The sequence below is a fragment of the Oryctolagus cuniculus genome, chromosome 3, assembly GCF_964237555.1.
Source record: "Oryctolagus cuniculus chromosome 3, mOryCun1.1, whole genome shotgun sequence".
NCBI classification, from domain to species: domain Eukaryota; kingdom Metazoa; phylum Chordata; class Mammalia; order Lagomorpha; family Leporidae; genus Oryctolagus; species Oryctolagus cuniculus.
In genome coordinates this window covers 121,176,229-121,201,311 of record NC_091434.1, presented here as the reverse complement: position 1 = coordinate 121,201,311, position 25,083 = coordinate 121,176,229, and the positions used below count along the sequence as shown (strand labels likewise).

Here is a 25,083-nt window from a genome sequence, read left to right as displayed (position 1 = left end):
GTGGCCTTCTGAGGTACCTTTCTCTGAAGGGAGGAGAGAACCTCCACTTTGACTATGACCTTGTCTAAACAAGGTAAGAGTCGGAGAACTCAAAAGGCTTCCATAGCCTTGGAAACTCATGACTGGAGCATAGGGAGATTACTGATGCCATAAACAGGAGTGTCAATTTGTAAAGTCAACAACAGGAGTCACTGTGCACTTACTCCTCATGTAGGATCTCTGTCCTTAATGTGCTGTACATTGAGACTTAATGCTATAACGAGTACTCAAACAGTATATTTCACTTTGTGTTCTATGTGGGTGCAAACTGTTGAAATCTTAATGTATACTAAACTGATCTTCTGTAAAAAAAATAAAATAAAAAAGAAGAAATTATCAATTCCCAACTTGACTCTCACTGGGATTAAACATGACAATAGGTCTGATCTGATTTCATCATCATTTAAAAAATCATCTATTATTTTTCACTTTATGTTTCTGTGTGGGTGCAAACTGTTGAAATCTTTACTTAATGTATGCTAAACTGATCTTCTGTATATAAAGAGAATCGAAAATGAATCTTGATGTGAATGGAAGGGGAGAGGGAGTGGGAAAGGGGAGGGTTGTGGGTGGGAGGGACGTTATGGGGGGGGGGAGCCATTGTAATCCATAAGCCGTACTTTGGAAATTTATATTCATTAAATAAAAGTTAAAAAAAAAAAAAAAAAAAAAAGAAGTGGCCTTCTGCTGCCGGTAGGTGGGAACAGCGTCCTCTAGAGGCATCAGCCCAACCCTGCTTTAATTCTAGGAAAAACTAAGTAGGTGTCCTTGCAGGTGGATGCAAGCAACCACTGACTGGACGAAGATACATAAGACACAGTCTAGTGTGGACTTACTCCCCGCCTTAAAAAAAAAAAAAAAAAAGAAGGGGGCCGGCATTGTAGCACAGCGGGTAAAGCCGCTGCCTGCAGTGCTGGCATCCCATATGGACGCAGGTTTGAGTCCCGGCTGCTCCACTTCCGATCCCACTTTCTGCTATGGCCTGGGAAAGCAGTGGAGGGTGGCCCAAGTCCTTGGGCCCCTGCACCCATGTGGGAGACCTGGAAGAAACTCCTGGCTCCTGGCTTCGGATCGGCGCAGCTCCAGCCATTGCAGCCAACTGGGGAGTGAACCAGCGGATGGAAGATTCTCTCTCTCTCTTTCTCTCTCTCTCTCTCTCTGTGTAACTCTGACTTTCAAGTGAATAAATAAATCTTTAATAAAAGAAGATGGATTTATTTATTCGAAATGCCCAGTTACACACACATACACAGAGAGAGAGAGAGAGAGAGAGAGAGAGAGAAAGAGAGGAAGAGACGGAGAACCACCTTCTGCTTCACTCCCCTGATGCCTCAATGCCAGTGCTGATCCAGGTAGAAGCCAGGAGCCTGGAACTGTTAGAGTCGACTGCCCGAAAAACGTCACCAAGAGACATCTCTTATGCAAACAGCAAGGGGAAGCTTTATTGATTATCCAGCATGCTGGGGCTGTCTGATCATACATGAACAGAGCAGCCCCGAATAACCAAAGGTTCGGGTTTATAAAGGCAAAAACCGCAAAACCGGGAAGGGGGGAAGAGAATACACGGTTGTTAAGCAGTTGCTAAAGTCTTACAATCAGCAATTATGATCTTAAGACATAGACAAATCACATCTTCATTATTAGCCCAGGTAACCCAGGTGTAACCTTTCTACTTTTAAGCTTGAGCAATCATGCTAGGGGGTTTTTGTGTGTTGCCAAGGGTGATGTAGTGCACTGCTATTGTCCGACTATTTGAGATCATAGTTTCGGACCAGAGTCTCACGGTGGGGGGGTTGCTTTCCCAGAATGCAGTCTCAAGTGCTCCAAAATGGAGTCCCTATTGTCAAGGTGCTACTTCACTGTTTTATTTTCACAGCTGCACCAGGAAGCTTCCAACCTGTAAGCTTAAGCTTAACTTTTTACACCCGCACATATACAATTTTAACTCTTCATTCCCCACTCCTTGTTGTGAGGATCTCTAATCTTAGAGATTATTTGTTTTTGTCTCTTTTAATGTGACATATTATTGTCTTATGACCATGAGTTTAACAATTTTAACTTGTTTCCGCATGAAGGTGATGAGTCTATTTAACACACAAGGTCCTATGGTTACAATTAGGAGTAGAACAATTAAGGGTCCTGTTAGGGCTGACAGTAAAGTAGTAAGCCATGGGGACCAGCCGAACCATGACTCAAACCATCCCTGTTGAGTTCCCCTCTCCCGTTGCCGTTTTTCCAGTCATTTTCTGAGTTTGGCCATGGAGTTTTTAACCACCCCGGTTCAGTCGGCATAAAAATAACATTTTTTTTTTTTTTTTTTAGGGCCGTGCATAACCCCCCCCCCCCCCATGAAAATGAGATTCAACCCCCGCCTGTTCTGTAATACTGAAATGCAGATACTGGGCTGCATCTGGGAGATTGTAGAAGATTTGTCAGGCAGAAGGGGCGGGGACCTCCACCTGGCAGGTTATCAGGTAGAAGGGGGCAGGGCGGGATGCAAAGGCCGGGCTGTCCGTGAAACATTGTCAGGATGACTGAGATGCAGATGCGTATGCTGGACACATTAGGCCTTTATGTCACACACACATAAGCTCATAACTGACTTTCTGCCTAATATTTTCCCCTCAAGAGGTAATACCCAAAATTCTTCTTTGGGATTATGGATGGAGTTCCGTTTTCTGTAACTTCTTCGAAGCTGGCATGTGGGCGTCGAGGGGGATTTGGGTATTTCCTCTTGCTACCTGTCTTATGGTGTGCAACAGTGGCCTTGGAAAAACTGTGTTGCTCGGTCCAGAGGGCTGCTCAGGTCGTCCAGTGGAATGGGCTGGAAGCCTTGCCTGATGACCATTTGGAGTTTAACAGCTTTTAGTCTGTTAGAGACAAAACGAACAAGGGCATTAAAAACACACGGTGCAAAGAGAAGCATCAAGATTGCAGAAGTTAGTGGGCCAAGGAGAGGAAATAGCCAGGATTTCCATGACCAGGTGTCAGGCCAGAAATCCCAGCCCTGCTTGGCCTGGTCCTGGAGCTGTTTGGCTTTTTCCAGGAAAAGTACAAATTTGGGTTTGTGCCTGTCTAGTCTGATTGACCCAGAGACAATTTTTTTTTTTTTTTTTGATATTTAGTAGCCAGTTTTGCTAGGAAGTTAAGCCAATGTACAAAACTAGAGTCTCAGGCTGGGAAAAGGACAGACTAATGAATTATTTACATTTAACCATTTATATTATGGATTATTGTGCACCCCCCCTCAAGAGATAGCCCCTTTAAGTCCTCAGTGAGGACCTGTCCAAATTGGTGTAGGGCTATCTGAGTTAGCTGTTACTGAAAGCCCTGTTTTTAGGAACTGGCAGGGAGGGCTTTCTAAGCTTAATGTTATTGGATAGACTTTTAAGGCCTGGCTGGGTGTGTGAGGCCCAGACCTATCCATGGGGTGCTGGAAGAGAATTGAAAGAGATGCAAATCTCCTTTAAGGGAGGCACCCTGTTGACTTGCATTACATGGATGGACTAGGAGGAGAGCTGAATAGGAGGCTGATGGAAATAGGCAACTTGCGTAGGCCATCCCCTCAATAGCAGTGGCTGGAGCTGGAAGCTGGGCAGAGGCTGGGCAGAGCCAAAGGCTTTTTAGCTCGGGGCCACAGGGTCTGTAGTTCTGAACCAGGAGTCCTTCGACACCCAGGGCAGTTTCGTGTCCAGTGGCCGTGCTCTTGGCAAGGCTGACAGAAGGCATTTGCTGTCACGACAGCTGCTTGCCCAATGCCCTGGCTCCTCATATTAGCAACAGGTGCCATTTGGGGTGCACTGGCCTTGCTGGGTCTCCTTGATGGCAATCACCGTGTAAAGCAGCCATTGATTGGTCTGTTGCCTATCCTCTGCTGCTAGCTTGCTCCTCATTTTTCTGGTCTCTAATAAAGTAGACAAGGAGGCAGCCTCTATGATGTCAGTCAAGGGGGTGCTCAACCCATCCCTGATTTTTGGAGATTTTTTTTAAATATCAGGGTGAGCTAGAAAAACTATGGTCATGGGCAAATTCTGACACTTAGTATTTTCCTGCGAGTTAAGACCGTGCCCATGAGGAGAACTATGACCCTTTAGGTAAGATTAACTGTGGTGACCTGCTTGCATACTTTGAGGTGGTCAGTGTAACTTTTTACACCAAAAAATTGATCTAGTTGTCATATTATTTTATAGTTTAACCTTTTTTTGTTGTTGTTGTTGTTGTTTGGGGCCCTATACTGTGGCCAGGCATTATTACGGAAAAGGTCAGTCATCCCTTACATAAGGTCTGGGGATCAAACCGTACATCACAATGGAGAGTCCTGCAGAACAGTAGTAACTTCCCTTCTGGAAGAGAAAAGAGAAGTGAGGCAGTGAGTCGGGTCTCTAGCCTGACTTTCTGGGCTTTTAGATTTAACTGGCAGTTTAACCAGTGTTTACTGTGTAGCCTGACTTAGAGGAGAAATTGTGGCAGAGGTCTCTGCCATTCTTTGGCTTCCAGGTATTTACCGTATAGCCTGTGGACACTAGAGTTTTCTTGGGTTTTTGGAACCCAGTTTTCTAGCATCTGCCGCATAACCATAACTTAACAGAGACAGTAGAGTACACAATGGATTAACATGAATTTTATGTCTCTTGTTGTCGAATAAACCAGAAATAAAAAAAACCTTGTATATAAGAGTTTTATTTAACAGAGTCAAAAAGAGCTTACAGGACCTAACTCTAGAAATGGCAGAGTAATCGATTAAGCAGACACTGTTAAAATAGACGTTACAGTTTTTGCAGAAACAGATTCCAAGATTTATGATTTAGACCATTTTTAGATATTTACTAATATTAGTACACTTTTTTTTTTTTTAAACCCCATTGTTATAACAGAAGATTAGACTTTAACTTTAGGTCAGTGTAATTTTAGCATTAGCACTTAACTCTGTAAATAATATTTTAAAATTATAAACATTTTAAAACTTTTTATGACTTGTTTACACCTTTTGAAACTTTATACTCATAGTTATTTTTATATAGCCTTGAATTGTTATGTATGGACAACCTATGCGAATACATGTTAACAAACTCAAACAGTTTTTTTTTATTGAATTTGAGATGTTAAAAGTATATATAATATATTTTTCCAAGTTTTATTTAGCACTGATGCCTAGATGACTTAAGACACTGAGTTATTAATGAATACCACACCATTATCTGAAATAAAAGTTAAAATTACATTTTTATATTTTTAAGTAACACGAGGATAACACCTCCTGGACAGCAAACATTAGTGCATGTTTACAACTTTGAAAAGATCTTCCTCATTAAGAGAAACAAGTTTAAAGCATATCAAAGACATGTAAAATTGAGCAAGCAAGCCACTGAGCAAACTGAAGGGCATTTGCATTACCTCAATTTTTTGAACCAATCTGCATTGGCTTACTTTAGTTAACAACATAAAGGCTTGTATACATAGAATTTTACTCTTATTTTTATAAGACCACTTTAGCTGGAAAGTAAAAACATAAATACAGTATAGGTCTGACACCATTTATAACATTTTAATATATTTTATATAATCTGAATTGACCCAAGCAGCTGTTACTTTAACAAATTTAGAGTCTCATCCTTTGAGAGTTCCAGGGATCCGACTGGAAGCCCAAAGTTGGAAGACTCGGTTTAGAATTTAAGCTGTCAGAGAGTCAAACCATTTAGCCAAAATTAGTACATTTCTGATCAGTTGGGTAATCACTCAGACATTAAAAACAGATAAACAATGTAAACAACTTCACATTGTAGTTTTTCCAATCAAGACTCTAATGGCAATAGAAAAACGCGAAACCTTCAAGACAGGTGAACGCTCTCAGATGAGTCAGGGACAGCAGCACAGAAAAGAGCTGATTATCAGCATATGAACCCATTGTTTAGGTTTTTATTAGCTGCAAAGAGAAAAACCCATCAGGTTGGAAAGGGTTAATGGCTTAAGGTTCTGGCTCCCTTAGGTAAGGTCAGCAGTGGTATTGAATTGGAAATTCCTCCAGGAGAGGAAAAAGAAGCAGCCCTGGGGTGGGGGCTCTGCCTAGAGATATTTGGAGTGCAGAGAAAGGCTGTGGTCCCCCATTTACAGGGAAGACTGCACACACCGGGGCCTGGCAGGACTAGCCGTGGGGTGTTGGGAACCTTCTATAATTTAACCAAAGCCAGATTAATTAGGACTACTGCAGACACTCAGTCAATTACAACAGATAGTTAACTTTAGCTCTTTTCCAGATTTAGTCCTCAGGCAATCAAAGCTTAGCAACAGTAATAGTTTACAAAAAACTTTTAAGACGCACCAGAGCTACCATAAGCTGCAAAGACGGAAAACTTTTTACCCGGTTGGAAAGGGTTAACAGGTAACAGGTAACAGCTTTTCCCCAGGTGGAGAGACCTGTGGAATTTCCCTCTCCCTTTCTCCTCGCCAGTGGTATAGGAATGGAGATGAGGAGAGCAAAAGAGTGGGGGAGGGAGCCCCCCCTCCCCCCGGGAGGAGGAGGAAGGCAGAAAGCAATGAAGCTCCTCATGTCTGGGGGCTGAGTGGGGTTTGAAATCTCCTATCACTCAAGGTTACCCACTACCTAGTTGTCTGAGTTTACCTGAAGGGCCAATATTAGCCTCGACCGAAGCTAAGCCCTGCTCGCGTAGCAGTAGGCAGCGTGACCAGGCGTCCCTCCGAGAGAGAGACCTGGTCCTCGGGTCGCAATCCGGCCGCCGGGAAGCCAAAGCGAGCTCAGGGGGTCTCCAGGCTCTCAGCCAACTGCCCTTCCTAATTTCCCTCCCGTTCCTTACAATCCCTCTGGAGTTTCGGCCGTAGCTAAGCCGTGGCCGGGGGGACTCCGCGTTCTCGGAGAGCTGTGGGGTGCCGGACACTCAACGGTCACTTCCACAGATCCGGTCCCGCTTGAGGGAAGGAATACTGACCTCCGATGTTTTCTCAAAATCCCGGTCTGGGTGCCCATGACGGCCAGGCAGGAGAACGGCCTCTTTCACTTGGCGAATGAGTGGTAAATGGAGAGCCCTCCGGGGGGCCATTCAGAGGCACAGAAAGACTGCCACTTTACCTTCTTGACTGACAAAGAAAGGTTATGTGCCCGGTCGCTTACCTCCGACCAATGATTCAAAGTTAGAGACAAAGGTGTAGACACAGTCTGGCCCATGTTAGCAGACATCACAATGTACACGAACAGACAAACAGTGTAGAGAATCAGCACACAACAACCACACAAAGTGTCCATAAAGGAATTGAGATAAACTACTGGTCGCGATGATGCTGGCAATACAAACACAGACTCTGGAACCGCCTCAGAGCCCTGTGAGGATGCCGGTAATACAAATGCAAGCTCCGGAACCACTTCAGAACCTACAAATGCAGACTCCAGAACCACTTCAGAGTCACGCGACAATGCTGGCAATACAAATGCAGATTCCAAATCTACCAAACGGGAGCCATCACAGCACCCCATACAATGCTAAATGACAAGAGAACACAATCAACAAACAACAAGACAACCAACAAAGCACCTTACAACTACAAAAGACTAATAATAAGAAGGCCTTACCGGCCACCCCGTCTGTGCTGGGAATGCAGACTCCACGCCTGCCCCGTCGGAAGTATCTGGGCGTCCCCAGCCTTCCTTTGTCCTCCTGAGGCGTCCCTCAGGGCTGTAGCCTGTGGCCCCCGGGCACGTCTGCCGGCCACAGCCAGGAAGGGCTCACGCCCTGTCCCAGCAGCTACTACACCAGCACAGTTCCCAAAACCCTGGAGCGCTCACAAACTACCAAAATCCAGAATGAAGAGACACAAACCACAAATAAGCCGGCCGACAACACGAATAGGCGCCTGCACTTACCCCAAGAGATATCCGTTGGAGACGTCTGCAGGCAGCAGTCAGATCTCGCTGGGGCCTCCAAATGTTAGAGTCGACTGCCCGAAAAACGTCACCAAGAGACATCTCTTATGCAAACAGCAAGGGGAAGCTTTATTGATTATCCAGCATGCTGGGGCTGTCTGATCATACATGAACAGAGCAGCCCCGAATAACCAAAGGTTCGGGTTTATAAAGGCAAAAACCGCAAAACCGGGAAGGGGGGAAGAGAATACACGGTTGTTAAGCAGTTGCTAAAGTCTTACAATCAGCAATTATGATCTTAAGACATAGACAAATCACATCTTCATTATTAGCCCAGGTAACCCAGGTGTAACCTTTCTACTTTTAAGCTTGAGCAATCATGCTAGGGGGTTTTTGTGTGTTGCCAAGGGTGATGTAGTGCACTGCTATTGTCCGACTATTTGAGATCATAGTTTCGGACCAGAGTCTCACGGTGGGGGGGTTGCTTTCCCAGAATGCAGTCTCAAGTGCTCCAAAATGGAGTCCCTATTGTCAAGGTGCTACTTCACTGTTTTATTTTCACAGCTGCACCAGGAAGCTTCCAACCTGTAAGCTTAAGCTTAACTTTTTACACCCGCACATATACAATTTTAACTCTTCAGAACTCCATCTGGGTCTCCCACATGGGTGTCAGGGGCCCAAGCACTTGGGCCGTCTTCTGCTGCTTTCCCAGGCTCCATCAACAGGGAGCTGGATAAGAAGCGCAGCAGTGCTCTGAGATGTGATGTCCACATCACAGGTGGCAGCTTAACATGCTGTGCCCCACGCTGGCCCTTCAGAACTTGCCTTAATAAGAAAGCACGAGGGACTGGCGCTGTGGCATAGCAAGTGAAGTTTCCGCCTGCAGTGCTGGCATCCCATATGGGTACCGGTTCAAGTCCTGGCTGCTCCACTTCCTATCCAACTCTCTGCTATGGTGGGGAAAGCAGTAGAAGATGGCCCAAGTCCTTGGGCCCCTGCACCCACATGGGAAGACCTGGAGGAAGCTCCTGGCTCCTGGCTTCGGATCGGCGCAGCTCCAGCTGTCGCGGCCAACTGGGAAGCGAACCAGCAGATGGAAGACCTCTGTCTCTGCCTCTCCTTCTCTCTGTGTGTAACTCTGACTTTCAAATAAATAAATCTTTTTAAAAGGGGAGGGCGGGGGGGCGCTGTGGCGCAGTTGGTTAAAGCCCTGGCCTGAAGTGCCGGCATCCCATATGGATGCCAGTTCGAGACCTGGCTGCTCCTCTTCCCATCCAGCTCTCTGCTATGGCCTGGGAAAGCAGTAGAAGATGGCTGCCGTGGCTCCCTCCGCTTGCACGCGAGAACTGAGGAGCACTGCCTTTACGCCAATGTTCCTTCTTGGAAATAACCGGAGCCCCTCCCCCACCGTCAGCCTTCATAAGCTCGGTTTCCAAACTCTGGGTTCTTCCGGCCCAACTTGGACACTTTCTTGGCCGTCCCGTTCTTGTTGAGCAGTTTAGGACAAGGTCTTTTTTAAGATTTATTTACTTATTTGAAAGTCAGAGTTAGAGAGAGAGAGAAGGAGAGACAGAGAGAGACAGAGAGAGAGAGAGAGAGAAAGAAAGAAAGGTCTGCCATCCGCTGGTTCACTCCTCAATTGGCTGGAGCTGCGCTGATCCAAAGCCAGGATTTTCTTCCGGGTCTCCCATGCAGATGCGGGAGCCCAAGGACCTGGGCCATCCTCCACTGCTTTTCCAGGCCATAGCAGAGAGTTGGATCAGAAGTGGAGCAGCTGGGACTCTGAACCAGCGCCCATATGGAATGCTGGCACCGCAGGCGACGGCTTTACCCACTATGCCACAGCGCCGGCCCCAGGACACGGTCTTTGTGATCTAAAACCTTAAGCATGGAGTCTCTGGCCTCACTGATCTGATCCATCACAAGTTTACACCTCTGCATATTTCCCTGAAAAAGAAGACAGCGGCGTCAGCGGGCTGTGGGCGCCAGGAGCTCCCCGGGGCAGAGCCACTGCGGGGCTTCCACCCGAGACCAGCGACCTAGGAGCCCCGGGAACACAGGCCTGAGTAAGTCAGGGGCTTTCACTAGAAGTACTCGTGGGTCGGGGAGAGGCCTGGGGAAGGCGGGAGACGGTGCACAGTCAGAGGAAAGGGCCCGCTCACACCTGTATCAGCTCATTTATTCGGTGCAGGTCATCATTGGTTGCTTATTTTTTTAATGGGACCCTGCTATCCAATATGGGAGATCTGGATTGAGTTCTGGGCTCCTGGCTTCAGCCTGGCCCAGCACTGGCTATTTGGGGGGGCATTGGGGAATGAACCAATTGGTGGAAGATTCTCTGACTCTCTGCCTTTCAAATAAAATGGAAGTGAATAATTAATTTTTTTAAAAAAATAAAATATACGGCATAGCAGGTTAAGCTGCCTCCTGTAACCCCTGGCATCCCTTTTGGGTGTTGGTTTCTGTCCCAGCTGCTCCACTTCCAATCCAGCCCCCTGATAATGCACCTGGGAAATAAGAAAAGCCTCTGCTTCTGATTCCGCTTCGTGAGAATGTATCTGGAAGGCAGCAGATGGTGGCCCCAGTGCTTGGGCCCCTGCCATAAACGTGGGAGACCTGGATGAGGCTCCTGGCTCCTGGCTCCTGGCTCCTGGCTCCTGGCTCCTGGCTCCTGGCTGGGTGCTGCCCATTGCAGCCATCTGGGAAATGAACCAATAGATGCAATTTCTCTCTCTCTCCCTCTCTCCCTCTCTCTCCCTCTCTCTCCCTCTCTCTCTCTCCCTCTCTCTCCCTCTCTCCCTCTCTCTCCCTCTCTCTCTCTCTCTCTCTCTCCCTCTCTTTCCCTCTCTCTCCCTGTCTCCCTCTCTCTTTCTCTCCCTCTCTCCCTCTCTCTTTCTCTCCCTGTCTCCCTCTCTCCCTGTCTCCCTCTCTCTCTCCCTCTCTCTCCCTCTTTCTCTCCCTCTCTCCCTCTCCCTCCCTGTAATTCTTTCAAAATAAACAAATAAATCTTTTTTAAAAAAGAGAAGAAAATACGCAGAGGAAAAAAAGACTGAGAAAGGTAGAAAAGAGCTTAAGAGACATTGGGCTATAGTGAAGATACCATGCTTCTAACAGGAATCTGAGAAGGAGAGGGAGGACAGAGAAGGAACCCCACCCAGCTGGGAAAGAGCTGAGAATCTGCTTTTGTGTGTACTGGTCCCATTTAATCTAGTCCACATATCCTTTGCCTTCCTTGTTCTATTTCCCATCACCTTTTGTTCCCAACTGCTACTTAAAAATTTTTGAACTGGGGCCAGCACTGTGGTGTAGTTGGCTAAGCCCCCCACCAGCATCCCATATGGGCACAGGTTTGAGTCCTGGCTGCTCCTCTTCTGATCTAGCTCTCTGCTATGGCCTGGGAAAGCAGTAGAAGATAGCCCAAGTCCTTGGGCCCCTGCACCCACATGGGAGACCTAGAAGAAGCTCCTGGCTCTTGGCTTCGGATCTGCCTAGCTCCAGCTATTGCAGCCATTTGAGGAGTGAACCAGTGGGTGGAAGACCTCTCTCTCTCTCTCTCTTCCTCTGTAACACTACCTCTCAAACAAAAAAATAAAATCTTAAGCAATTTTTTTAACTTTGTTTATCTGAGAGACACAGAAAGGCAGAGCTCACATCTGATAGTTCATTCTCCAAATGCCCTCAACATACGGGAATATGGGGCCAGCATTGTGGTGTAGTGGGTAAAACCACCACCTGCAATGCCGGCATCCCATATGGGTGCTGGTTCGAGTTCTGGCTGTTCCACTTCTGATCTAGCTCCCTGCTAATGTGCCTGGGAAGGCAGAAGAAGATGGCACAAGTGCTTGGGCCCCTGCACCTGTGTAGGAGACCCAGAAGAAGCTCCTGGCTTTGGATTGGCACAGCTCTACCCATTATGGACAATGGGGAGAGAATCGGCAGATGAAAGACCCCTCCCCCTCCCCCTCTCCCTCTCCCTGCCTCTCCTTCTCTCTCTGTGTAACTCTGACTTTCAAATAAATAAATAAAATCTATTTGCTTATTGTTCAGATTTGCTTCTTTTATTCCTGACTGTTCTTTGTATTTTTTGTATTTTAAAATTGCAACCACATTTATTTTACCGCTTTTGTTCAATTTAAGGTTGTCTGGGGCCTGTGCCATGGCTCACTTGACTAATCCTCTGCCTGCGGTGCCGGCATCCCATATGGGCACCGGGTTCTAGTCCCGGCTGCTCCTCTTCCAGTTCAGCTCTCTGCTGTGGCCCAGGTGATTGGGCACCTGCACTCACGTGGGAGACCAGGAAGAAGCACCTGGCTCCTGGCTTCAGATCGGCGCAGCGCCGGCTGTAGCGGCCATTTGGGGCATGAACCAAAGGAAGGAAGACCTTTCTCTCCGTCTCTCTCTCTCTCTCTCTCTCTCTCTCTCTCTCTCTCTCTCACTGTCTAACTCTGCCTGTCAAATAAGTTAAAAAAAAAAAAAAAGTTGTCCATCTCTAGTTCCTGGAATGGAGCTCTTCTCACCGCTGGCTCTGACACTGCTTTAACTGGAAGGGGCAGAAAAGACCACATGAAAACATAAACGCCTTGGCTCAACAATGCTGCAGAGTGGCAGCTGGCTTTGAACACAATTCGATTCAGGACCAACACCCTGGACCTAATTTCATTTTCTGTTCCTTCGATCTACTCTCCCTGTGCTGTTTCCTTAGACAGATGGCGCCTCACGGTGACAAGAGAGCTGCAAAAGCAGACGCTCTGCCCTCCTCCATCTGCAGCAAGAGAGAACCTCGTTCCGGGAGGGACTCTGGCTGAGCTGAGATGGTGTGAACAGCTATGCTCCAGCCGTGAGCGTAGCTCTAGCGGGGTTGGTTCCTCGCCGGTGGCCTTGCTCTTCACGGGTGCTCCTGGTCTGGTGTCAGGTGGGCTCCACGCCCTTCTCCGGAGACGCTGCTCCCCGGAGCTGAGCGCTTGTCCCAGGAGCCTGTCCTCCGGGTCTTGCCAGCCCTGGGCCTGGCCCTTCCGTGGCTGCCTTCCGGGAGCCCATCCCGGGGTGGGGGTGGGAGGCGGCAGCACGAGAGGTCCAGGGAGAACTCGCACTCATCAAAGCACTTGGAAATGTTCGCGGCAAACGGAATTAGAAGACGTTTATTTGAGCGCAAAAAGCTTGGAATCCGTGAGTAGGTTTTTCACAATGTGCGTGTCATCATCAAAGACTCCTCACATAGGGAAGCCAGCGCTGTGATGACGTCACCCGACGTTGTGATGACGTCACCCGACGTTGTGATGACGTCAGCCGGTGCGGCGGTGACGTCAGCCCTGGGAGGCCCCAGCTCCTGGGGAGGGCAGCTCTGGGACGCAGCCCCTCTCAAAGGCGCCACCTCACGGACGCGTGCCCACAGGACCTGGGGATCGGTGTCCGGCACCGGAAGCCCCCAGTTCACGCAGACCACAGTGAAGTGTGATGTCCCCTCCGAGGTTGGGGTGGGTCCGTCACGAAAGCGCGGGTCGGGGCCACCGCAGGGACCTGAGCGCTCCCTCTCGCTTCTCGCAGGGGCTCCTCCAGGGTCTCACGGTGCCCGGGCCGCCAGCCTGCCTGTGGCCCTGACCAGTGCTCTGGTCCCCGGCAGCAGCGTGCCGTCGCCTTGCTTTCCTCCTCGTCCGAGCCCGGATCCCCGACCCATGGCACCCGCCCCGCCACCCCGAGAGCCCACCACTGGCGCACCACGTCCTGGGACCCCTGCCACGAGCTCCAGCGCGGGTGCGGTGCCGCGGGCAGGTGCTGGGGGTCACAGCCCGAGAAGCCCCTGGCAGCTCCTCGCTCTCACCCGGGGCACGTCTGTGGCGTCATGCAGAAGGGCGGCTGCAGTGACGCAGGCATTCCCGCGGGTGACACTGCTGTCCCCGTCCGTGCGCGCGCAGACGCCGCCGTGCGGGTCCCCAGGTGCCGAGCCGAGTGCCCGGCCGCCCCCCTCCTGCCGCCCGGGGGACCCGCTCCGCCTCCCCTGGACAATCTCCCTGCTCACAGCAGGCTTCGCGGACCCCTGGGGACGCGGGCGGGCGGGCAGGCTCGCCTCCTGCTCTGGCCCAGCCCGCGCCCCCTGCGCTCCCACGGGGCCCCCTCCGAAGGCTGCTTTCTTCCGCTCCCTCCGGGGACTCCTCTGTTCGAGGCCCCTGTGACGAGGCTGTGACCAGCCGCGCGGCAGAGCTCGGGATGGGGCTCCCTGCTGCCTTACCCGCCTCCGGATTCGGACCCAGAGGGCGTCCCTGCGGCTCAGCCGGGACCCAAGGGGTGCAGTCCTGGGTGGCAGTGCCTTTCTCAGAACCTCGGCTGCCTCCCCAGTACGGCTAGGGCCGCAGCACGCGCCCTGCAGAGTGGGCAGCGAGAGGACGTGAGCAAGGGCTTGCGGGCGGCAGCGGCACCGTCCCGCGGGGTGACCCCGGCCCCACTGTCTCGGTGGGCGCCACGCGCCAGGGGCACCTAGGAGCGCTGCAGTGCTCGCTGCCGGCCGCGAGGGGGCGCGCGCGGAATGCCGGCCCGTGGCGGGGACAGTGGTTCTCGGCCCTTCCCACCCACAGGCAGCCCCGGCTGGGGCAGTTTTCTGGGAGCCCACAGCCGAGTCCGTAACTGTCCCCGGGGTCCGGCCTCCACCCACAGGTGCCCCCTGGGAGACCCAGGAGGAGGAAGCCGGGGCAGATTCCTTCTCGATGCTTCTGGACAGACCGATGGACTGTGTTGGTGACCTGGTCATCTTGAGACAAGGAGGGCTGCCCAGGGTGGGCGTGGGGACCTACTGGGTGGGGAGCCAGGCTGGGATCCTCCTGCTGGAACCAGGCCGGGGCCTCACCGCTCGCAGGAGGCCACTGGGGGTGAAAAGGGACCGGTTGCCAGACCACATGGTCACAGGGGCTGCCCCCTTGAGTGGGTCTTCTTCCACCCATCTTACAGCTGGGAAAGTTGAGTCTGTATCGCTGTGACTCACCTCGGGTCCTGCTGGGACCCCCGCGGGAACTCCTGGGCAGCCCAGAGGGGGTCCTGCTGCAGTTCTGCCTCGCAATCGCAGTCCCTTCCCTGGCCAGGACTCTCTCTCCCACGCTGTGCCCCAGTCTGTTCCCAGCGCTGGGGCTGAGGCCCTGCAGGTGCAGCTCCAGGCCCCCTGATGCGCCGGGCCAGCCTCCCCCACCCCAACCCGGGGGCCCTCTCCTGGCCTGGGCTGCTGACCACAGCGTGATGAGGGAGGCTGGCTGGCTCCTGTGGGCCGTGTCACAGGTGAGCAGCCTGAAGGCAGAGCCCCACTGCTGCCGCAGGTCCCTCTGGCTGCCCATTGCTGCCCCGCGGCCAGCCCCTGCTCCTCGCCTTGGGGACGTTCTCACCGCACCTTGCAGGCCATGCGGGCCTGACGCAGGAGCCCCTGCAGCTGCCCGCCCCGCTCTGCCCCTGCCTGCCTGGCTCCCAGCCTCTCCCCTGCTCCAGGCCCCGCTGCTCTGGCTTGCTGGGACTCCAGGAAGTCACAACTGTGGCCACGCCCAGCCGTCCTGCCCCTGTCTCCTGCACCTGCCTCTCCCTGCTGCATGACGCCTGTCACACCGGGTGCTGTGATGCTGTCACCTTCCCAGGGACTCAAGGTCAAGGGCAGGAGGGGCCGGGTCAGAGCCCTGGGCACCGGGACCACATCCTCCCTCCCCTGACACCACACTGCCCCTGCAGCTTGAGGCTCAGGGCCCAGGGCCTGTGCTCTGGACAGCGGGGCCCTCATGCCCTGCTGCAGCCCTGGCCAGCGACTTCCTACAGGCCAGACCTCAAGAGGGCAGAGTCAGGGTCTTGGGCACCTGCCTCCCTCCACCTGCTGAGTCGGCGCTCACATAGGCTCCCAAGCCCGCCTGGGTGGGCGGGAGATGTGCGCCCCTTCTGTGCATCAGTAAGGGGGCAGGTGGGGCGCCCACCAGCCCGTGTGCTGGAAGCCGCTGGTGCCAGTAGGTGGCGCCGCTCCTCCCTCGGCTGGCCTGGGACACTCCCCGGGCCGCTGATTCCCGCCTGAGGCCCAGCCAGCCGGGCACACGCGGGCGTCAGCAACACTGGCATCAGAGGGCAGCACCTGCCGCGGGGAGGCCTAGGTGGGGACTGGCCATGTGGGCCGAGGCCGCCTGCTCAGGTTTCCAGTGCTCACGGACGAGGTCCTTGGCTGAGGACAAAGGAGAAGGACCCAGGACCATGGGGAGTTTTCCTCCTCTTTTATCAACGTTTGGTTTTTCACTCTAAAGAGGGCTCTGCACAGTGAAAATCGATTCTGTGTGGGTTTCTTTAAAGTAGGAATGCTCACTCGTGCTCCCTCAGGGCAGGTGTTGGTGCCGGCGGGGAGACGCTGGTGCAGGACCCATGTCCCTGTAGGGTCCTGGGCTCACTTACCGGCTCCCGACCCCCGCTTCCTGCGAACGCAGAGCCGGGAAGCAGCAGGCACGGCTCAAGTCTCTGGGTTCCTGCGGCCTGGACCGAACTCCCAGCCCCAGGCTCCCGCCCTGGCCCAGCCCTGGCCACCGTGGGCACGGGGAGGAGAGACACAGGCGCAGCTGGCCTTCCGGCCTCAATCGGCCGCGGTGGTGCGCACAGCGCAGGGCGAGGCTGCCCGGAAGCTCCAGGACAGGCTCCTCTGTGCCTGGCCCGCTGGCTCCCGGACCTGCCCGGGGTTCCCCCTACGGCGTCCTTCGCCTTGCGGCCCCGGGGCGGCGGTAAGGGGCAGCCCGGGTGCGGCGCGGCCTGGCTGCCCGGCCCGGATCAGACGCGAGCGGCCCGGGCCCGGGAAACGAGCGGTGCGCGGCGGCCTTGGCGGGGCGATGCTCCCCTTTAGCGGCCGGCTCCGGTAGTACAGCCGGGGAGGCGGCCCCGGGGCCGGTTCGCGCCCGTGGTTGACAGATGAAGACCCCTCGGCCATCTGGCCCCCAATCCCGAGGGACGACCCGACCCAGCCGCTGAAAGGAAGCCGCAGCTCTGCGCAAGTCCCCGGGCGGCTCCGGACGCCAGAAGAGCGCACGGCCGGGACGAGAGTGGCCGAGCTGCGGCAGAGGCGGCTGCGGGACCCGGGCGGGGCGCGGGCACTGCCGACGCCGGCGCTGCCCACCGAGGAGCGCCAGAACCCGGGCCTTCCTGGGAAGCCGCCCCCGCGCCTGACCAGGCCCCCGAGCCGCCCGCGGGCCCCGGGAAGGACAGCGCCGGGGACGCGGCAGGCGCAGAGAGGGGCGCCGCGCGCGCACGGCGTGGACCACGGAACGGCGGGGAGCGGAGGCTCAGGGCAGAGACGGGAAGGGAGCGACAGCCGAGCCGTCCTGCTGCGTTGACGAAGCGACACGTTGGGGTGGCACCGCGCTGCAGGGACGACACCCGCGCCCCACGTCGGAGAACCGGGGCTCAGGGCCTGGCTGCGTCCCCACTTCCCACTAGGGAGGGCCTCGGCGCAGCGGTGGTGGCTCGGGCGCCCGGGCCCACGTGGGCGACTGGGACCGAGCTCCTGCTCCCAGCCCCAGCCGGTGCAGGTCTCTGGGGAACGAATCCATGGATGGAGCGCGCGCTCTCTGTTGATGTGTCTGCCTCTCAGATGTTAAATACGCAAAGCGTTACAGAGTGTCGGTGACCGGCTATCTAATGGAAGGAAGAGGGGAGGAGAAATAAAACACGCAGGTGCCTGACCTCGTGTAGCGGACACACGGAAGAGTAACCCAAAGCCTACCGGTGGGTTTGGCAACTGCGGGATGCTGGTTGGGAGGAAGTGGGGCAGGGGAGCTGAATGAAGGGGGCAGGACTGACACACCCAAAATTGCAACACTTCAACCCCCAGCTGCTCCGCCCTTGATGCTGTTTCCTGTTAATGCACCTGGCAACACAGCGGTTTGGTGGCCCAAGAGCTCGGGTGTCTACCACCCACGTTGGAAGCCAGGGAGAAGTTCCAGGCTCCCCAGCTTCAACCTGGTCCAGCCCTGGCTATTGCAGACATTTGGGGCGAGAACCAGACAATTGAAGATATCTCTCTCTGCCACTTTCCTTTCAAATAAATAATTAAAAACAAAAAAGCTTAATAAAAGGAACAAGGGAGCAATGGAGTGACATTGAGTGTACATTTTTTTAACAGTTCTGATTTCAGAATCATGTTCCTAATTCATGTACTCATAAATATTAGCAGGCTAGTGTTGTGGTTCAGCAGGTTAAGCTGTCACCCATGAAACTAGCTGAAACTAGCATCCCATGTAAGCTGTCCGTTCGAGTCCTGGCTGGCTGTTCCATTTCCAATCCAACTCCCTGCTAATGCGCCTGGGAAAGCAGCAGAAGATGGCTCAGGGAGACCTAGATGGAGCTGCTGGCTTCTGCCTGGCCACGCCCCAGCCATTGGGGCCATTTTGGGAGTAAACTTGCAGATGGAAGGTCTCTTTCTGCCTCTCTGTCTGTGTGTCACTCTGCCTTCCAAATAAATAAATAAATCTTAAAGAAAAAGAAAAAAAAAGACCTTTATTTATATCCAAAGGGACTTCAAAATGTTTGTGGAAAATGGAATTTAAAAGGAGCTTATTTTTGGTGCAAAAATTATGTTGAAATCCATGTGTGGTTTTTTCATAATACACATTATCTTTTTAATAAAGATTTTTATTTATTTATTTGAAAGGCAGAGCTACAGACAGAGAGAGGGAGATCTTCCATCTGCTGGTTCACTCCCCAAATGGCCACAACTGGGCCGATCGAAGCCAGGAGCTTCTTCTGGGTCTCCCACATGGGTACAGGGGCCCAAGCACTTGGCCCATCTTCCACTACCTTCCCAGGCCATAAGCAGAGCCAGGTCGGAAGAGGAGCAGCTGGGATATGAACTGGTGTCCATTTGGGATGCCAGCACTGCAGGAGGAGGCTTAGCCTACTACACCAGTGTCGGCTCCGTAATATGCATTTTCCATGAACTGTTTGAAACCCTCTCCTGCTGCACTGTAGCGAGTGGGCAGGTGTTTCCCAGGGTAGCGGTTAGCAATTCTGAAACTGTTATGTGCATCCTGGAACTGAGCAAATGCATGCATGCATACATTTGGGATTATGAGATCCGAATGACTCCCAATGGGAGAGAGAGCTGCAGAGAAGAAGGAGAGAAGTGAGGGTGGTCTCCGGCTCTCTTCCTCTCTGGCCACCTGGAGACCAAACCCTGTGATGGGCAACACAGCAGCTGTCTGTGCCAGGAAGCTCACAGCCACCAAGTGGGGGCCATCAACGTCCCTCACCCTGGGGAGGCAGCAGTGCCCAAGATGGAAATTCCAGAAAAATCAGCCAAAGGGTGTCAGGCCACACAGAAGCCATCTTTGTGTCTGGATTCAGACCCTATCGTGGTGGTGACCAGACAGCTGGCTTTGGCGTGATCTGTGATTCCTGGGATCGTGCAGAGAGAAACAAACCCAAGCTTGCAAGGCGTGGCCTGGGTGAGAAGAAAGAGACCTTGAGAAGGGGCAGGAGAGCAGGGCGGAGAGAGTGGCAGGTGCACAGGGGACAGAGGAGGGGGCTCCTGCAGGGACCCGATCCGCGGGGACTGTGCGAGGTGTTCACGAGAGGGTCCGAGCGCTCGGAAAACTCCAGAAAGAGAGTGACCCTGACGATGCTGGATTGGAACAGGGGACTCCGCGTGACTCGAGCTTTTCCACAGACAGATGGGGGCGCGGGAGGGGACATTCCCAGCTCCATCTGCGGAGCGGGCCCCGGAGCAGTGAGAGCCCAGCAGCCCCGGGCACAGCCAGCACTGAGGCTGTGATTTCTTTTTTTTTCTTTTTTGGACAGGCAGAGTGGACAGTGAGAGAGAGAGAGACAGAGAGAAAGGTCTTCCTTTGCCGTTGGTTCACCCTCCAATGGCCGCCGCTGCCAGCGCGCTGCGGCCGGCGCACCGCACTGATCCGATGGCAGGAGCCAGGAGCCAGGAGCCAGGTGCTTTTCCTGGTCTCCCATGGGGTGCAGGGCCCAAGCACTTGGGCCATCCTCCACTGCACTCCCTGGCCACAGCAGAGAGCTGGCCTGGAAGAGGGGCAACCGGGACTAGAACCCGGTGTGCTGGCGCCGCAAGGCGGAGGATTAGCCTAGTGAGCCGCGGCACCGGCCAATGAGGCTGTGATTTCTAAATTCCATCCCCAATCACCGGAACCAGGGTCCTGGGAGCCACAGCTCAAGCCAGGCCCAGTCACAGCAAGCACAAGGTGAGTCTGCAGCACCGTGTGTGCGGGAGAAGTGCACGTGGCCAAGGGACACAGCAGCCGGCTGGAGAGAGCCCCCTGGCGGCCACACCTGGCACAACAGGAATAGCCAAATAAATACAGCCAAGGGCCATAAACCATGGAGTAAAATAAGAATCCATGAATCTACACGGATATAAGTAGAGCAATAAATAAACACAGGTACGAGGTAGAAAGCAAAGCTCTTCCTCATAGAAGCAACGCATGCGCTAAGTGTAAGAGGGATGATGAATTCACAAAAATCCCTGCTTCGTGAACACCCCCATTTCGGGCACAAATCATCAATGAATGCTAAAAGTTGTAGGCAAAATATGGCAAGATAAAAATGTGTTTGAGATAATAAAATATGTAGACATTAGCTTGGTGATTAAGACATCAATTAAAACACCTGCATCCAATATCAGAGTGCCTGATTTCAAATCCTGGCTCCAGCCCCCTGACGCCAGCTTCCCACCAGTGCAGACCCTGAGAAGAGCACGTGATGGCTCAAGTAACTGGATTCCTGCCACCTGCGTGGGAGAGACCTGGAGTGAGTTCCTAGCTCCCCGCTTTAGGCTGGCCCAGCCCCAGCCATTGCAGGTGTTTGGGGAGTGAACCAATGAATGGGAACACACATGCACACACACACACTTTCTCCCCATGTCAAATATATAATTTTTAAAAATATGATCGGAAGCAAAATGTCTACACAGTCTTGCATGATCTCACCACATACAGATGTTAATTACAAAAGGATAAAAACAGTAGCTTTAAGGCGGAAAAACCACATACCATGTGCCCCCAAAACAATGAGGAGACAGCATCCCCTCTGTAGGATTCCTGCCAAAATGCAACCCCCTCCCCAGGAATCATCAGACAAATCCCCACAGAACAGCGTTCTCAAACGCACTGGCCAGCACTCTCCACAGGAAAAGAAAGGGAACAGGCGATTGAACTGGCCAAACTGAGAGAAGAGGCATAGGTTTCATGACAGCATTGTAGCTGTGTTTCCTTGAGCCTTCTCAGGTTATAAGAGTTGTGAGCATTGGAAGAATCTGTGTGAGGAGTATCAGGGGAATTCTTCGCACTGTTTGGGCAACTTTCCTGTCATTCTGCAGTTATTGCAAATGAAAAGTGAGAAGAGAAAGAAAAGGAGACTCTAAGGGACCTGTGGCTCTGGCTCACAGGCCACAGATGCTTTGGATCCTGACCCGAGCTGGAAGGAAATGCCTGCTTTTCTCAGATAAAAGATCAGGAACCTGTGTGTTGGATGCTGCTGTGTGGCCCTGCCATCTTCCAGTTAAAAAAAAAAAAAAAAAAAAGATTAAGCCGGCGCCGTGGCTCACTAGGCTAATCCTCCACCTTGCGGCGCCGGCACACCGGGTTCTAGTCCCGGTTGGGGCGCCGGATTCTGTCCCGGTTGCCCCTCTTCCAGGCCAGCTCTCTGCTATGGCCAGGGAGTGCAGTGGAGGATGGCCCAGGTGCTTGGGCCCTGCACCCCATGGGAGACCAGGAAAAAAAGCACCTGGATCCTGGCTCCTGCCATTGGATCAGCGCGGTGCGCCGGCTGCAGCGGCGGCCATTGGAGGGTGAACCAACGGCAAAAGGAAGACCTTTCTCTCTCTGTCTCTCTCTCTCACTGTCCACTCTGCCTGTCCAAAAAAAAAAAAAAAAAAGATTATTCAAAACGCAAGAGTGATGGGAGAGAGAGAGAAAGGGAGAGAGGGAGGGAGGGAGGGTGAGGGAGGGGGGAGAGAGAGGAGGAGAGAAAGAGAGAGGGAGAGGGAGGGAGGGAAAGGGAGAAGGAGAGAGAGAGAGAAAGAGAGAGAGAGAGAGAAACTCCTACCACTGATTCACTCTCCTGTATGGCCCCTAGCTGGAGTAGAAGCCAGGAGCCAGAAGCCAGGACCTCAGTCCAGGTCTCCCATGTGGGTGGCAGAGACCCGATCACTTGAGCCATCCCCAGTGTCTCCCTGGGTCTGCATTAGCAGGGAGCTGAAGTCAGGAGCCAGACCTGGGGCTCCAACCCAGGCCCTCTGATGTGAGACTCAGGCATCTTGACAGCTGGGCTAGATGTCTGTCCACAAAATAACACATTTTATCCTCAGCATGGTGACGGGGAAGAGAGAGGGGTGTAGGGATGGTCCGTATTGCCCCTGCTAATAGGGGCTCCAGGGTCCCCTGGAGTGGAAAGGAAGAAGCACACATGAGTGACTCTCCAGGAGCCCTGAGAGAGGGGGAGAAGGGAGAAACATACACCACGTAATCTTCAGATGTGGCATCTGTCCAGTCCTGCCTATGTAACATAGGCTCCATGTCAGGCTGCTGCTGATTGGTTCCTGGTAGAACTTTGCTTTTTGAATAATCTTTTTTTTTTTTTTTAATGGAAGATGGCAGGGCCACACAGCAGCATCCAACACACAGGTTCCAGTCCCTGACTGGTTCATGTAGAATACCTCATTAGCATACCCCTTGATCAATCAGGGGAACCTCCTCATTTAGCAGTGTCTCTGCTCCAGGCAGTCTTGAGAAGCAGCCCAGGGAAAGCAGCTGTCTGGGGCAGGCAGCCTCTTGCTTTCTCTATTTCTTTCAATAAACGTCCTTTGCTTTATTAGCTCCTCCCTTGTCTGTGTGCCTCATTCTTCATGCTCACAAGACAAAGAACCTGGCAGAGAAGAGAAGCTGTGACCCACCAGAAGAGGAGCTGCAGCACACCGGACTGCATCATGGAGCTATGCCATTTCTGAAGAATTTTGTGGAAAGAAGAATCGGCCACAACCCTTGGGGCCAGGACAAAGACTTGCCACTCCTGCTGCCCCAGAACTCCCAGAAAACCTGCTGGTCCTGTTCTGGCCATCCCGGACTCCCTGTCCCGTCCAGACACCTCCCAAGGCTGACCCCTGAGCTCCCACATCCAGACTCCAGAGGCACATGCACTCGGGAGAGGGTCCTTGCTGCCACCCCCCGGCCCCAACCCTGCAGGAGAGAGGACTTCAGAAATAGGGTCACTTGCTGTGTCTCTCCAAAGCCCCCCACGTCCCCTACACATAGACAGACACACACACACATGCACACGCAAGGCACACTGTTCCTCTCAAGCCAGGAGGGAGACTGCAGAATGCCAAGCAATTGTGTTTCCACCCCCAGAGGGGGGCGCTGTGCCCAGCGGAGGAGGCACCTCTTGCTAGCATTGATCATTCTCTCTATTGCAGGTGCTCAGCGTCTCTGGATCCCACCCCAGTCATTCCCACCCCAAGTCAGTGAGACACCAAAACTGCACCCACATGGCACTGAACTTCCCCGCCATTGTCTCCCAAAAGTTATCTGTGCTGAGAGCCAGAGAGCTCTAGTGGGCACAGGAAGTGCTGGGGGAGGGGAGGCGGGTGGATAGTTCCCCCTCAGCCTCCATCAGGACCCCATAGGGCTCCGCGGACTGTGCTGGGATGCAGACACTGGGGGAGTTGCCAGGCAGCCAGTCTTGACCTGAGAAGCCCAAGATGGGCAGAGGGGACCTGAGCCCACCCCGCAGGGAGCCAGCAGAGACTCCTGTGTCTCCTAGTGTCCAAGGCTGGCAGAGAAGCCACAGGGAGAGCCTGGGACTGGTGAGGACCCACAGAGCAGGTGCCCCAGATGGCATCCGAGGACAGCCTGCCTCACACACACGTGCCCGCATGCACACACACAGCCCCCCTCTCACTTCCATGCTCTCACACTCCATGCTGTCAGCCACGCCCCCTAGACCTGGGCCAATGCCAGTGACCCCTAGGGAAGCCCAGCCTCCCCATGGAGCAGACGCCGGAAATGCACACAGCATCCAGGGTCGGGGAGTGCAGGAGGTGACCTGTCTTACACACCCAGCTTCGCACCTGTTCAGATAGGAGAGTGGGAGACAGCATCCCATCGGAAAACACCTGCCCTGGAAAGAGCCGCCATGTGGGGTCAGCCCAGAGCCGGGACCACAGACAAGCCAGCAGCCCCAGGCCTGCACCCTGCATCCAGGCAGACCACACTGACTTTGGTCTGAGCAGTTAGTTTCCCGTGGTCAATTATGGAATCCCAGACTCCTAGAATTCTTACAGAAATAGCCCCGTGCACAAGCCTTCCTGCGATGACCCAACCCTGCCTGGAAGCGACTGGCACATGGACCACTGCAGGTGAGCCCCTGTCAGTGTCCACTGCCGCACTGGGCTCCCGCAGCCCAAGCCGCAAGTTCACCTGGGCCCCCGCACGAAGGTCAGATTAGATGCACAAAACCCACCTGGCTGCCTTACCTGATTTTTCTTCTCAGAGCGGTAGCGGAAGCGAAAGTCGCGACTGTGGTGTTGGGGCGCCACCTGGTGGCTATTGTGCATACTGCTGTTCCCCAGAGCCCATGGGCAGAGCCTGTGTGTGTTTGTGTCTGTGTGTGTCTCTGTGTATTTTGTGCCTGTGTGTGTTTCGTGCTAGTGTGTGTGTGTCTTGCATGTCTGCATGTATGTCCACGTGTGTGTCTGTGTGTGTGTCCCTAACCACAATGGCTGGGAGCAGCTTGAGGGGCAATACCCTTTATTGTCTTGCAAACTTGCTTTCAAATCCCCAATCCACTCCTTACTGAGTAGCTGGCCTTGGACAAGTAGCTTAAACCCCCTAAGGGGCTAGTGTTGGGCCTAGGAGCTAAGCTGCTGCTTGGGACTCCTGGGTCCCATCCCCAAGGGCCTGGCTTTGCGTCTCAGCTCTGCTCCCCACTCCAGCTGCTGCCGAAATGTGCGCCCTGGAGGGCAGCAGAGGATGCGCCAAGTGCTTGGGTCTGTGTTACCCACATAGGAGACCCAGACTGAGTTCCCAGCTCCTGGCTTCAGCCTGGCCCAGTCCTGGCTGCTGCAGACATTTGAGGTGCGAACCACAAGCTGGGTGTGCGCGTTCTCACTCTGTCTTTGCCTATTAAATAAAATAAATCAATCCATAATGTTCACAGGTGCATGA

The 25,083-nt window shown here is 53.3% G+C and overlaps 1 long non-coding RNA gene across 1 annotated transcript; it reads right to left on the bottom strand.

The window, feature by feature from the left end:
- Nucleotides 1–1,456: 1,456 nt before the first annotated feature.
- Nucleotides 1,457–8,547, bottom strand: LOC138849185 (uncharacterized). Its single transcript, XR_011387617.1, has 2 exons — nucleotides 6,984–8,547; nucleotides 1,457–4,382 (listed from the first exon to the last, which is right to left on the bottom strand). It is a non-coding gene; the product is annotated as an uncharacterized lncRNA (long non-coding RNA).
- Between the last annotated feature and the right edge of the window lie 16,536 nt (nucleotides 8,548–25,083).